This window comes from Malaclemys terrapin, chromosome 6 (genome assembly GCF_027887155.1).
Source record: "Malaclemys terrapin pileata isolate rMalTer1 chromosome 6, rMalTer1.hap1, whole genome shotgun sequence".
NCBI lineage: Eukaryota > Metazoa > Chordata > Testudines > Emydidae > Malaclemys > Malaclemys terrapin.
Window position 1 is genome coordinate 29,778,359 of NC_071510.1, and position 12,938 is coordinate 29,791,296.

The 12,938-nt window shown below is 44.3% G+C and overlaps 1 protein-coding gene across 1 annotated transcript in view; it reads left to right on the forward strand.

Moving 5' to 3' along the window:
* Positions 1-12,938, forward strand: part of CNTLN (centlein) — a 277,422-nt gene that overhangs the window by 200,493 nt on the left and 63,991 nt on the right. The gene's annotated exons all lie outside the window — the stretch shown is intronic.

Consider the following 12,938-nt stretch of genomic DNA (forward strand, 5'->3'; position numbering starts at 1 on the left):
GGATCTAGAATCAGCCCTAAATCTTTTTTTAATCCTAGATTTCTCTGTTAAGGTGAGGGCAGTTAGAGAGCAAGTTTTATGAAACTGGAAACTAGCAAACTGAAAGATAAACTGCCATTTGGTTAACACCCCACCCCTCCAAAATGCCAGCTTTCCCTCCTCTTCTTTATTCTTCTCTCCACTTCATCCATACTCCTATTCCTTCCTGTTTTTCTTCACTCTCACTTTTTATATATATTTTATGTTAATGTATATGAAAACTCCTCAGCTGGACCCCCCTTGCTACTCATGCTGTAGTGACTGGCCTGTCTTTTTATAGAGCTGATTCAACATTTCTGCAGTAATTGTCTCCTGTTGGTCACACAAAAATATCCTGCTACAACAGATGGACTTGCTGGAAGGAGGCAGGCATTAAAAAAGAGATCAAATTTCTCTTCTCTCCCTCCCTTCCCCAATCTTCTCTTAATTCTTCTATTTGCAGATAAGGTGAAAACTGTATCAAGGCCAGTCCTTTTTACTGTTTGGGAGAGGGGGAGCTACTAATTTCCAGAGGGGGGTGGGAAATCTCATTTCTGTTTATACCTTTTGCATAACTGTGTATGCATTATGAAATGTATGTTTGAAATGTTCAGGTACAGATGGTCCAAAGGCATATCTAATGATTAGTGGAGCTCTCCCTACCTCATAAGCAGTATCATAATGTAGAGGTTCATGGACTATTATTTTCACAGGGAGTAACATGTAATGTAGCTAGAACAGGTAATGTAAATCCAGACTTTGGATCTCCACAAGAAAGCAAACTGGGAAAAACAAATAAAAGGACCTCCATGTTGTATTGCCAGGAAACTGGAAAAAAATGCACCATTGACATAAGCATAAATTATACTGGACCACTAGGTCTGCTATAGTTAAGGTTAAGACCAGCTTTCTATGTAAATGATGATTCTTCTAAGTGCTCTGAAAACTGCATGCATAGTTGGATTGTCTTGAAATCTGCTATGCCTAGTTGGCGTATGTGATAGAATTAGTGAATTTGGGGTCATTTGAACAAGAGGTTCCTGAGATATAGCCCTCGCCTAAAAAAAACAGCTTTTCTTAAAGTTCACAGATTCTACCAGCTTTTTTGTGCACACTTAGGGTATGTCTACACTACGGGATTAATCCGAATTTAGATAATTCGGATTTGAAAAACAGGTTGTATAAAGTCGAAATGAATGCGGCCACACTAAGCACATTACTTCGGTGGTGTGCGTCCAAGTACCGGGGCTAGCGTCGATTTCTGCACCGTTGCACTGTGGGTAGCAATTCCATAGCTATCCCATAGTTCCCGCAGTCTCCCGCGCCCATTGGGATTGTGGGTTAAGATCCCAGTGCCTGATGGGACAAAAAACATCGTCGCAGGTGGTTCTGGGTACAGCCTCACCTCCTCCCTTCCTCCCTGCATGAAAGCAACGGACGGCAGACAACCATTTTCGCGCCTTTTTTCCTGGGTGGGTGAACACTGCAGACTCCATACCACGGCAAGCATGGAGCCCGCTGAGCTCAAGACAGCAGTCATGAATATTGTAAACACCTCGCGCGTTCTCGTGGAGTTTATGCTCAGCCAGGACCAGAAAAACGAGGCCAGGAGGCAGCGGCGGCGGCAGCGCAGCGACAAGCACGATGAGGACATGGACACGGACACGGATACAGAATTCAGTGAAACCACAGGCCCCGGTGCTTTGGAGATCATGTTGTTAATGGGGCAGATTCTATCCATGGAACGCCGATTCTGGGCAAGGGAAACAAGCACAGACTGGTGGGACCGCATAGTGTTGCAGGTCTGGGACGATTCCCAGTGGCTGCGGAACTTTCGCATGCGTAAGGGCACTTTCATGGAACTTTGTGACTTGCTGTCCCCTGCCCTGAAACGCCAGAATACCAAGATGAGAGCAGCCCTCACAGTTGAGAAGCGCGTGGCGATAGCCCTGTGGAAGCTTGCAACGCCAGACAGCTACCGGTCAGTCGGGAATCAATTTGGAGTGGGCAAATCTACTGTGGGGGCTGCTGTGATGCAAGTAGCCAAAGCAATCACTCAGGTGCTGCTACGAAAGTTTGTGACTCTGGGAAATGTGCAGGCTATAGTGGATGGTTTTGCTGCAATGGGATTCCCTAACTGTGGTGGGGCAATAGACGGAACCCATATCCCTATCTTGGCACCGGAGCACCAAGCCACCGAGTACATAAACCGCAAGGGGTACTTTTCAATGGTGCTGCAAGCACTTGTGGATCACAAGGGACGTTTCACCAACATCAACGCGGGCTGGGCGGGAAGGGTTCATGACGCTCGCGTCTTCAGGAACACTACTCTGTTTAAAGGGCTGCAGCAAGGGACTTACTTTCCGGACCAGAAAATAACCGTTGGGGATGTTGAAATGCCCATAGTTATTCTTGGGGACCCAGCCTACCCCTTAATGCCATGGCTTATGAAGCCATACACAGGCAGCCTGGACAGGAGTCAGGAGCTGTTTAACTACAGGCTAAGCAAGTGCAGAATGGTGGTAGAATGTGCATTTGGCCGTTTAAAAGGTCGCTGGAGATCATTATTGACTCGCTCTGACCTCAGCCAAAGAAATCTCCCCATTGTTATTTCTGCTTGCTGTGTGCGCCACAATCTCTGTGAAAGTAAGGGGGAGACCTTTATGGCGGGGTGGGAGGCTGAGGCAAATCGCCTGGCTGCTGATTACGCGCAGCCAGACACCAGGGCGATTAGAAGAGCACACCATGAAGCGCTGTGCATCAGAGAAGCTTTAAAAACCAGTTTCATGGCTGGCCAGGTGAAATATCTGTTTGTTTCTCCTTCATGAAAACCCGCCCCCTTTATTGACTGATTTTCTGTAAGGAACCCACCCTGCCCCTTCCCCCAGCTTTCTTTCAAACCAAATAAAGTCACTATCATTTAAAAATCATTTATTCTTTATTAATAGATTAGAAAAAGAGGGAAGGAACCCGGGTGGTATTTGGGAGGAGGATTGCAGGGAAGGAAAAAGCCACAAAGAAAAGGTTAAAAAAATGACAGCCTTTTGCTTGGGCTGTCTACTGGGGTGGAATGGGAAGGTGTACGGAGCCTCCCCCCCCGAGTTCTTACACGTCTGGGTGAGGAGGATACGGAACATGGGGAGGGGGGAGGGTGGAACAGGGGCTGAAGCGGCAGTCTGTTTTCCAGCAGCCGTTCCTGAACCTCCACCAGACGCCGGAGCAGCCCCAGCATTGCATCCTTCATCCTCTGGTCTTCCTGCCGCCACCTCTCATCTCGAGCGTTCCTCCTCTCCTCACTTTGGTCCCTCCTCTCCTCACGTTGGTCCCTCCTGTCCTCACGTTCACTGACTTCTTTCCTATACTTTGAAACTGTTTCCTTCCACTCATTCACATGAGTTCTGTCACTGCGGCTGGATTCCATAATTTCAGAAAACATCTCGTCTCGCGTTCTCTTCTTACGACGCCTTATCTGTGATAACCTTCGGGATGGAGGAGGGAGGCTTGAGGAATTTGCAGCTGCTGTAGGGAGGGGAAAAAAGAGAGAATTGTTTTAAAAGCTACATTTTGCAGAACAATGCTTATACTCTTTCACGGTGACCAACACTGTTCACATTACATAGCACATGTGATTTCTGTGCAAGGTCGCATTTTGCCTCTTAATGCTGAGTGCCTGTGGCTTTGCTGCTAGAGATCACAGGTCTGGGCAACAGAATTCGGCTTGCATGCGGCCATGGTAAGCTTCTGCGCCCTCCTTTCCCACATACCAAGCATAGCTTGTAGAGTGCTGCAGAAGCCTGGCCAATCTCAGCCAGTTGGGGGGGGGCAGTGTGGGGGGGCTTGACTGGGCCCCTTCAGGCAAGTAGAGTGCTGCAGTTTTTCTGTTAACATTCAGCAGCACCAGAAAACAAACTAACCACCCCCCCCTCTCGCCATGAATTCTCTGGGATGATCGCTGTACCCCTCCCCCCCACCGCGTGGCTGGTATCAGGGAAGATCCCTGCAGGCACCAAACTAACCCCTCCCCCTCCGCCGCCGCCCCCCTCCCGCCATGAATTCTCTGGGATGATCACGGTACCCCTCCCCCCACCGCGTGGCTGGTAACAGGGAAGATCCCTGCTAGCCAAACGCGAAAAACTCAGGGCCAATTTCCCATCTGCGCTTGGCTAACTGCAGGGAAGGATTTATTTTCCGCCACAGGCAAACAGCCCAGTAGGAACGGCCACCTCTGTCCCCTTAATTAAGTTCCCGTATTTCAACCAGGTTACCAGGAGTGATATCACTCTCCTGAGGATTACACAACAAGATAAAGAACGGATGTTGCTTGAATGCCAGCAAACACCGGGACCATACGCTGCCAGGCTTTGTCAGGCAATGATACCAGATTACTTGCTGCAAGCATGGCATGGTCAAGTGTCCTACCATGGAAGAGGGAATAAGGATGCACTGTCCAGAAACCTTCTGGCAAGGCTTTCGGAGTACCTCCAGGAGAGCTTCATGGAGATGTCCCTGGAGGATTTCCGCTCCATCCCCATACACGTTAACAGACTTTTCCAGTAGCTACAGACTTTTCCAGTAGCTGAACTGACCGCGAATGCAAAGTCAGGCAAAGTAATCATTAAAAACCGTTTGCTTTTAAAACAAGTTTTATATTTTAAAAGGTAAACTCACCTGAGGTCCCTTCTATGGGGTCAGAGTCTTGGGTACTGGCTTGGGAGGGTACTTCAGTCAGGGTGATAAAAAGATCCTGGCTGTTGGGGAGAATGGAGTGCTGTGTGCTCTCTGCAAGCTCATCCTCCTCCTCCTCCTCCTCTACCCCATCGGCAGAATCCTCAGGCGTCGCTGATGAGACTATCCCCGACCCAGAATCCACGAACACAGGTGGGGTAGTGGTGGCAGCCCCCCCTAGAATTGCATGCAGCTCGGCGTAGAAGCGGCATGTCCGCGGCTCTGACCCGGAGTGACCGTTTGCCTCCTTTGTTTTTTGATAGGCTTGTCTGAGCTCCTTGACTTTCACGCGGCACTGATCTGAGTCCCTATTGTGGCCTCTCTCCATCATGCCCTTGGAGATTTTTTCAAAAGTTTTTGCATTTCGTCTTTTAGAACGAAGTTCTGCAAGCACTGAATCCTCTCCCCATACAGCGATCAGATCCAGTACCTCCCTCACGGTCCATGCTGGTGCTCTTTTTCGATTATCAGCCTGCATGGTTACCTGTGCTGATGAGCTATCTGTGGTCACCTGTGCTCTCCACGCTGGGCAAACAGGAAATGGAATTCAAATGTTCGCGGGGCTTTTCCTGTCTACCTGGCCCAGTGCATCCGAGTTTAGATTGCTGTCCAGAGCGGTCACAATGATGCACTGTGGGATAGCTCCCGGAGGCCAATACCATCGAATTGCTTCCACACTAACCCTAATTCGAATTGCTAAAATCGATTTTGGCACTACTCCGCTCGTCGGGGTGGAGTACAGAAATCGATTTAAAGGGCCCTTTACATCGAAATAAATAGCGTCATTGTGTGGACGGTTGCAGGGTTAATTCGAATTAAAGCTGATAAATCCGAATTAAAGTCGTAGTGTAGACCAGGCCTTAGAGTATGTTTACGCTGCAATGTAAGCCTGGGCTCAGAGTCAGGCTCAAACCTAACCTCCCTTCTGTCCACATACAAATCCCACTAACCGAGGGCTCCGACTCAGGGTCCTAATAGCCTGCAGGGTCCCAGTACCCTGCAGGTAGTGTCTAAGCCCAGGTCAAGCCTTAACCCAGGGTTCGAGTCCTATTGCTTTGCAGTGTAGATGCAGCCCCTCTTGACTTGGGTCTTGAATCTACTCTACTGAAAATGGAAGCAACCGCTCTTGGTGTACTTTAGCAGCTCAGTGAGTCAACATTCACCCTTCTTACCAGAGCTGTAAACAGACAAGCACAGAGCTTTATGTGCTTGCAATGTAGACTGAACAGAAAAAGCCTTTTGCAAAGCGTGCTGCTTCATGGTCATGGGAGCACAGCCAGATTTTGGTAAATCTCTGGTGCAAGGCTGGCAAAACTAGGAATTCCCACACATACTAGCAAATAGCGAAGAACCTGACTCCTAATCATTGGAAAACCCAGGCATCATGAAATTTTCCAGTGCAACCCATTTTGACATTCATAAATTGCCCTCTGTGGTCCACAAGGGCCAGCATAACAATGAACTTGTACCCTCTTTGGTTTATGTGCTTGTTCGGGGAGATTTTGACAGCCCAGCAAAATGCCTAGGCCACTGCTAGTACTGGAATATTGATTATTATGCTTATTGCCAAAAGCAGCTCTAAGGCCTTTGTAGCAGCTTTAGCATAAGTAGGCAGGCCAGGAGAGGAGGGGGAGTGACCACAACAATTGAGTATGATCCTTTGCCATCCTGTCTTGCTTCTTTCAAACTGCTGAAGTTTGCAGTTTTGGAAAGATAGGAAGTCTGTCTATATTTGACTTCTGGTGTGTGTGTGTGTCGGGGCCCATGATACTGCAGACTCCGCAAAAACACAACTAACGACTTGAACAAAACAACTAACTACAAAAACAACTAATGGCTTGAAACTTCTTGCTTAATAAACTTCTTGTGACGCGGATATTGGTGATTGACAAGCTATATGACATTTTGAGCATAAAAAGGGAAAGAGGTGTGAGTGATTTGGATTTGAACTTCTGGACATCTCTTGGAATCCTCAGTGACAGGCGGAGGGCTGGCCACCTGAACCTTGTCGTTAGACCACTCAAGACCTTTCCAAATTGTGGGTAACTATAGATTTGAGGAGCTCTAACCATTTGCATATCTGTGTGTGCTGGAGATAGTAATTTTGGATAAAAGCACTTTGGGTTTGTGCCAATTTTTAATCGGACGGATGGGCCATGTCCCCGCTGAATTATTTCCTGACATTGCCTCGCAAAGAGTAAAGTTACCAAGAGCTTTGGATTGAGAGAACCCCCAGTAACATGCTCCTTGAGGAGAGAAAAGGAGTCCCATCAATGGCCCCAGCACAGTTTGGAAACTCCATTCTCTCAAAGCCAGCCCTTCAGAAATATCTTCTGTGCCCACCACCTTGGAGTATACAGCACACCCGACTGCCTCAGAAACCTCCACCACCACTTAACCCACAGTTGACCAATACCAAACTGGTTTGCAATGGACCTATATCAGTCTGGGATAGCCAGCTTCTAGACAGCTATAACAACCTGCTTCTGGGCTGGCCAGGGGTGTTCTCATGCATGTGTCTTTATGCTGCTCACAAAGCTCCAGAAATGCAGCTTTCTTTGTGCTAAAGTTCTGGACTTGCTGCTAGTTATCCCAGGCCTGCATGATGATGGTGATCCCACTAGTCTGTGCTTGTGGCCCTGCTCCAGAAGTGCTGGTCCATAGAGGGAGCAACAGAGGCTGTACTGAGTTTATTGAGAAGCATCAGCCAGTTTGAGTCTGCCATGCCTGGGTACTCCTCCTCCTTCTGCTCCATTGTAACCTGTGCCAGGTGCCTTTGGTGTGTTAGAAAAACGCCATCGAAATGGCCACCAGTGCCTCACAAAAGTGCTGTCCATTTCCTGACACAGGCGTGAAAGCACAAGCAAGAAAAGTTCTTCAGAAAGTAACTCCTCTATGTTGCTGACTCCAGTAGTTGGAAATGCACTGACAAAAATGACACCGCAGCAGGCGGTACTGGCAAGCGGGTCAACCTTCCTGTAATATGCAGGGTGGACAGTCAAGTTTTCGACAGTGCACCATAGTCAAAGGGCTAGAGCAGCCACATTTCGGGTGGGTGCTGAGGAGTCTAGGAGGTGGCTGGTTTGACTGAGGTCTGCATACTGCAGTGTGGGTGCCAGAGCCCCAAGTTAGAAACAGTTTAACCTAGGGTTAACAATCAGTGTCAACAGCTCAAGTCCTGGGTTCTCTAACGCAGGGTCAGTTGTCTCATGTCCCACTAACTCTGGGCTTACATTGTAGTGTAGACATACCCTTAGCTTCTAATGGCTTAATGGGACAGGAAGGGGAGGTGAATTGGAAATGGTGGCTGGGTGGCTTAATGTTGTGGAGGAGGGTGTACGAAAAAGGCATACTAATCTCCTCTCACCCGGTTAAAGTTACTGTAACACTATGTAATAAACTTCTAGTTCTTGGGAGACAGACCATGTCTGAGATTTTTCTCACCAGTCCTGTAAGTGACTACACATTCCAAACATTTCAAAGCACAAGTATTATCCCCATTCCATTATAATGAAGTGTACTGGGGGTGGGGCTTCTTAGGAATCCCACAGCAACTGTGTGGCCTAGTGGAGAAAACAGTGGACTGGGACTCTGCAGACCTGGACTCTATTCCTACCTCTGCCACTGGCTTGCTGGATGACTTTAGTCAAGTCACTTCACCTCTCTGTGCATCAGTTTCCCCATCTGTACAATGGGGATAATGATGTTTCCCTCCTTGAGGTCTACTGTTGAAAAACCCTACTTTTATCAGTACCTGGCCACAATAGTATCGCAGCTGCTTGTCTTCATGATAATTACAACTGCCTAAACAACCATGAACTCCTGCCAGCAACATTTCTCTTTTTATTGAGAAGACTAGGAAATGCAATGGCAAAAACTTTGTTAATTCAGAGTTACGGTTGCCAGGTGGTATCTTGTGCCATTCCAGAATACCAAGTTCAGCAAAACTCAGACTTGTGAAAACCAAGAAATAAAGAGTCAGAGTATTTCAAATTCCAACTTCTGAAAACTGAAAAATAAAAAGGTAAGATATGTGCCCACACAAGCTTAACTCTGGACTCTTTGAGTGATGCCCCCATATGCCATAACACATACGTTCACTCTGCCTTGCACTGAACAGGCGCTGCCTACACCTGCCCTACACTCAAACACGTCACCGACTCCACAGAAAGAATACCCCATCTGTTAAATTTCACATCCCTTTCACAACCCCTTCACCTTTATGCCCATCTAAATGCTGACAATACCCAGGTCAAGAAGACCCCTGTGACCCAGTATTGACACTGTCTATGCAATGCAGAACTGAAATGAGGCATACTGGATCTTTCTGGGTACACATGCACCTCTTTCCTTTGATCACACTATTGAGGTCAGGCAGAGGGGCTCACCCTTTCTTCCTCCAAGGTACACAGACCTGATCACCTCATATCACAGTCGCAGCACTTCCAGCTGATCCAGCTAATTCCTCCACCATTCAGTACAATTACACTTAACACAGTGAATGCAGCTGCAGATAATTCCTAGCACCTCTTGCCAGCTCCAGGTGGTCAGAGTTAAGGTTTGCGTGGTACCTTATCTCTTCATTTCCAGTTTTTTCACAAGTTTGAGTTTTGCTGAACTCTACATTTTGGAAGGACACAATATATCACCAGGCAACCTTAACTCTAAAGTTCTTTTTGTGAGTTAATATAACCCTATTGGAAACACTTCATTCCACTGGCCCAGGGTGGAACAAGCCTGATCTCTCAACAAAAGCAATTTTCACCATGCTAATTTAGTTGGAAAACAAACAAATGACATGTTAGTCACAGGATCCCTTAAAATTTTGGTGCACTCTGAGCAAACACATAAATGGCATTGCAGGTATTCAAGGAAAAATTGTATTAGACATGCATGTTTTTTTTTTCCTTCTCAGCAACCAGTTCAAATTCCTTTTTCTCACAACAAATTACTGTTGAGGTGCCATACAAGTGCTACCAAGTGGGAAATCCACATTTTAAGCAGAAGCTTGGGCTACCTGCCAAGTGAAAATTAAGGAGGTAAAGAACCTCTACTGTCACTTCAGGGTACATGTATGTTTTAGAGAGAGTATGTGGTTCAGACAGATCAAATGACTTGTAAAACATATTTTTTGTGCTATGTAGAAAAGTTATCTAGAAGATAATCCTCAAGGTATTGCAAAGGTAACAAAAGTTGGTTTAAATGCTGTCATCCATTTACCGTGCCACTACTAACCATGGTGTTATGTTTTCAGTTCTTTACCCTAATATCTTTGTTATACTGGCTGCTGACATTTTCTCTTGAAGGTAGAAAGGGAAAAGAAGAACTAAAACACAAGGGAATAACCCATGAAAATGAAAAGCTGAGAATGGTGCGTAGTTTTAAGGAAAATATTAATAATTTAAATAGCATCAGAATTGTTAATAGCCATATTTATAACTGTCTAAATAATCATAATGGGCTGGAATGACACTATAGATATAGCACATTTGTGGTACTGGATTAAACTAAATGTTCTATCCCAGCATTTGTAAACATTAGCATCATGTACATGGATAAGATAGCCCTGTTGACTGAATTTAGCTAAAGAAAGAAATTCATTAATAGACATAGACAGATGTTTGTGCAGTACTTCATCAAAATCACAAAGGAATCTAGTGGTATAAGATCAACTCTAGAGTTAAGATTTAAATGTTCCAGATGTTCATTTTGAGGCAGATTTTATAGTTCATCCAACCTAAGGACTAGGTGGCATCAGTTGATCTCCAGGACCTATAATCTTTCTATCATTAGGAATACTGGATTTTAAATTCATTTATTCTTTTTAGCTTTATAAACTCTGTGTAGCAATGCAGAGTTCATATTGTATTCTTTTTCAGCAAAAACTGATCTCTGCATATTTTTGTAAAATGACTGTAGGGTGACTGCACATGTGAGACTCAAAGTTTGTATTCTTGAGGACTCCCATAAGTAGTGAATCAAGACCTTCTGTTCACAAGTACAGTAGTTAGGCTTTGCAATCAGTGTGTAGAAATCACAGCTGGCGTTTTTGCTTAATGTAGAAGTGATGGGATCTGATCTTTCCTGAGTTCCTTAGAAAACTGTCATGGAAGAATTATTGGCAAAATTCAGGGAAACTCTTTTGAAGAAGCTTGTTTTCTTCCTGCACCCCCTGTGTCTAATGGCAGTATTGAAATTTCTATCACCAGATGTCTGCTCATATTAAAAGACTTTCTGTTACATATAGAGGAGTAATTACAATTAGTGTTGTGCAAAATGTACCATTTTCACAGCAAAAACTCAGACAAAGTATGTGGGATGCAAAGGATAACAATCTGATTGCAATTTAAGTCAGTAATGCTTACCTTATTAGTGCTGTGACCCAACTCACATCCCATCTTGCTCAAATGCACCCCAGAATCCTTTGCTTTTGGCATCTGAATAGTAATAGTTGCAAAGTGGCTGAACAAATCTGTTTCAGCAGAAGACCAGGGACTGGGAGAATGGGAACAAGCTTGCAACCCACCAGGCAACTACTGGCTATGCCTTTGGGGAGCACAACACAAAGGTTGAAAAGCAGTTCTTCAAGCATATTCTTCCAGATGTGTAACTGTTTTGTTTTGTTTTTTATTTTAAAAAAAAAGCAGCCTCTGCATGGTATTGCCATAATTCAACCTAAAGATTTCCTGTGGTAGCATTTTAGAAAAAACTTCAGGCTTTTCTTGAGCAATTCTATGTTCTTTGCAGTTAAGCATAGCTTCCTTTGCCTAGCTCTTACTGTGCTTTTGTTTGATTCTTATTATGCTTCTCAAAGGTTTGTTGATTTGGTGAAACTTCTCAAGCATAGGAAGGAGGAAACATAAGAGAGGATAGAGAAAGGATTCTCACTTCAAAAATAATTCTCTTCTGTTTGTGGCTTCCTTTACTTATATATTTGCTTATTTTTATTTGTACAGTCTACTATAGCAAAGAGGCTCAAAGGTGCACATGAAAATTCAGTAACGCAGCTCCCTTCTTTACTCTCCTTATTGTGCTTAAGTTACAATATGCACACTGTATAACATCACCAAGTTTTGGAGATTCCTTAAATATCCAGTTACAATGGTGTTAATTAAAGCCTGATGGCCAAATTTGGACACCATGTAAACAGCTGCCATTAATTACAGTGGAGCTGTATCACTTACCCAAGGTCTGAATTTGTCCCTAGTTTGGATATTGGATTTTCAGCTTACCACCTTTTCCTTGCTTTCAGAGTTTATTTCAAACCCTTAACGTTATTTACATTAGAGTTTTTGAAGTTTGTGTTTTTCTTAAGGTCACATTTTAAAAAGCAAAAAAGCAAAACTATTAATAGTTATCAAATGGATAGTAATTGTTCTGAATTAAGTAAAAACTTGTTTTAGGACTTCCCCCAATTCAGCAAAGCTTGTAAACTCTGCTGAATTTGAGGCCTTTTATAAACATTATTAACATTAGCAGTGGTTTTTAGGGACCTAACCAGTTTGTCTTACTGAAGCCTATTTTTACACTTCCTGGTATCAGATCTTTGACCCTATTACCTTAAAATCTCATTCTGAACCATTATGAAATGTTTTTTCATAAGTCCATAAAATAAAACTCGACATTTTCAATTATAGAATTTTTCTCCAAATGTGCAATGTCTAATTTATTAAAATTAAATTAATTGGTTTTATTTATTCCCCAGAATAACAAAAGCTGTTCACATTATGGAACAATCAGTAATAAAATTACATTTAAAAAAAAGCATGTATTTGAATTATAAAAGTGCAATAAAAGCATTTTAAAACAGCAATTTTCTTTAAAAACAATTAGGCCACAAAGAGCGAATTTTGCAGATGAGAAATGCCCCTAATAGCAATGGTTTATAAAGGAGTAGTAACATTCACAGACCCATAACTGTAGTGGCAAGAATGGTGCTGCTGTAATGAAGTGGATCCTGATGGATGAGAAGAGAGACTACCGAAGACCATTGTCACAGTTGTGGAGCTAGCTACACCTCTGTCCCATTTCACATCTGTCTACACGCACTCACCTTGGGCCTGGGGCATCTTACCCTTTGTGTCTCAGTGGAATCTCATGATTGTTCCACTCTTAATACTGTACCAAGGTCCTGGTTTCTGTATATACCAACCAGTTATCACACTGCAGGTCCAATTGGGTTTCAGACATTGCAT